Genomic DNA, 653 nt, shown 5'->3' with positions numbered 1-653 from the left:
GGAGCTTGATACTGCGTTTCTAAAATACTCATTTTCCTTTTGCTTTCAGGCAGGTGCAGAGCTTCATACCAGTATTCATTACCTTAGCTGTACATACTTTGAGATTCAGACTGTAAGGGACTGAATTTTCACCACCACCTTCCAAATTGTGTCACGTAGGCAGCTGGTGGAATTTGAAAGCTTGTAGGCAGTGTCTAGGGTGTCAGGTTCCTCTAATGCATTCCACCGAGTTAAAAGATTAATCTTTTTCAGGATACCATTTGAGTCCTCAAATATCCTATCTGTAGGTAGCAAATACTGGGGAAACTCTTCTAGACTTCTTCATTTTGTTTGATAAATGAGAGAAAGGGAGAACTGGAACTAGTCATAGATAAAGAATAAGTTTGAATTTTTTTTCTCCTAATCAAAACGTCCTTTCTGGTTTGTTTGGGCTTGGTTGTGTTTTAATGTTGGGTCAGTGTGTATCAGTTTCAAAACTATGTGGGTTTAATTTTAAACTTCCCTACCAGCTTAGAGTTGTGTGCTGCTGCTGATTAACCACTATCTGTCAATCGTCTGGCTGGCTGCTGACATTGTGTTGTATTGCTGTATTGCATGTGGGCTGTTTTATAAGTTGAAATGCTACAAAACAAGGATTTTATGTTAAAACAATG

Source organism: Mesitornis unicolor, unplaced genomic scaffold (assembly GCF_000695765.1).
Source record: "Mesitornis unicolor isolate BGI_N332 unplaced genomic scaffold, ASM69576v1 scaffold42700, whole genome shotgun sequence".
Taxonomy (NCBI): domain Eukaryota; kingdom Metazoa; phylum Chordata; class Aves; order Mesitornithiformes; family Mesitornithidae; genus Mesitornis; species Mesitornis unicolor.
Note: the sequence above shows the minus strand (reverse complement) of the source record.